Source organism: Brassica oleracea, chromosome C4 (assembly GCF_000695525.1).
Source record: "Brassica oleracea var. oleracea cultivar TO1000 chromosome C4, BOL, whole genome shotgun sequence".
Taxonomy (NCBI): domain Eukaryota; kingdom Viridiplantae; phylum Streptophyta; class Magnoliopsida; order Brassicales; family Brassicaceae; genus Brassica; species Brassica oleracea.
Window position 1 is genome coordinate 31,652,171 of NC_027751.1, and position 1,873 is coordinate 31,654,043.

General features: G+C 42.3%; 1 pseudogene; it reads left to right on the forward strand.

Moving 5' to 3' along the window:
• The first annotated feature begins 296 nt into the window (after positions 1-296).
• LOC106338666 lies at positions 297-1,260 on the forward strand (annotated as a pseudogene).
• The last annotated feature ends 613 nt before the right edge of the window (positions 1,261-1,873 follow it).

Below are 1,873 nucleotides of genomic sequence, written 5' to 3' on the forward strand. Positions count from 1 at the left end.
ACATTCTCATCTTATTGTGCAACTTGGAGAAGATATTTCCTCCGGATTTTTTTACGTCATGGAGCATCTAGCTGTCCACCTCCCATATGAGGCATTGCTTTGTGGACCTGTACATTACGGATGGATGTATCAGTATGAGCGAGCCATGAAATATTTGAAGGGAAAAGCAAAGAACCTCGCAAAAGTTGAAGGTTCTATAATTGCTGGAAGTTTGACCGAATAAACTTCTCACTTCACATCGTACTACTTTGCGTCAAAAGTACGTACACGGAGAAGAGCTCCAAGAAGATATGATGATGGTGGCGTTGCGCCCACATATGCAGTTGTTGGTGTTCCAGAAATCTTTACCTAGATTGGACGAGGTGGGAAATCAAAAGAGATTTAGTGGTCGAGTGAAAAAGACGCTCATAGTGCACACACCTATATTCTACTCAATTGCGAGGATCCATTGATGCGTTATTTTGAAAGGTAACATATATGGACACTTCTAAACACATTTAAGTATACTAGCTACAACATATCTACCACATGCACCGGTTAGTGAGACCTTAATTACTTTTGTATACTTTCTTCTTCTGCTATGCTTTGAAGTGATCTCAAGTCTCTTCATCTCTTTTGCAGACATGCAATCACCAAATGGTGGGTATGGTTCCTGGTAGAGTTGCACTACCAGTGGAGATCACTGAAGCTGAGCCAGTGTCTATCAATGCGAAGCAATACCATGCAATCATGAGGAAGGAGGCAGCAACGCGCCAAGCTTGAGGCTCAGAACAAACTAATCAAATCCCGGAAGGTATAATAAGGAACCAACAAAGCTTCTCATGTAGAAAGCTATGCTCATATCAGTCTTTTTCTTGCTGCAACAGCCGTATCTTCATGAATCACGACATGTCCATGCTCTCAAAAGGCCAAGAGGATCCGGTGGAAGATTCCTCAACACCAAAAAACTTCTTCAAGAATCCGAGCAGGCTGCTGCCAAAGAACAAGAACGTGACAAGTCGGTCCAACAGGCAATGAGGCAAACATGTCTAGATTCCAAGCTCATTTGCTACAGCACAACAAAGACCGTGGTGGCTCAACCACTTCTGGCTCTGACATCACATCTGTTTCCGAAGGTGCTGATATCTTCGGACACACTGAATTCCTGTTTTCGGGTTTCCCAACAACTCGGACTAACCGAGCTATGCTTGTTCATGGTCAGTCCAATGACATGCATGGAGGTGGGGACTTGCACCATTTCTCTGTCCATATCTGAGACATTGGATCTTTGGTGATGTTTCATGTTTCCCACCAAAAGGGGAAGTCATCCTTGGCTACTACTACTACTAGTTCTTCTGCTTGCTGTCACTTGCTACTTTTCCATTTCACTTTATCTATTGTTTTAAGACATCACCACAAGAACTACCAAAATCTTCAGCTTGAAAATACTTTTAATCTTCGCTTACCATGTCTCCTTGTGTAAACTACTGGTTTGATTCTGTATGAAGATGATAAATAAAAACACAGATTCTGCTTTCCACTCCATAGACGTGTTTAGAGAACATACTTAATTATACTGATAAGATGGGATATCATCCGAAGTGTGAAAACTTGAGCTTCACGCATCTGAGTTTTGCGGACGACATCCTAGTGTTCTCCGATGGCAATACTCGATCTATAGAAAGCATTCTTGAAGTCTTTGGAAGCTTTGTTGCGGGGGTTGATGATGCAGTGCGACAAGAGTTCCAGGTTCAGAACAGGTTGAGGGTTGGTGCGCTCCTTGTTCGCTACTTGGGACTGCCTCTCCTCACCAAAACAATGGGAAAGAACGATTATCAGCCACTCATATAGAAAATTAAAAAAACGTATAAGCCTATGAACAAACAGATTTCTA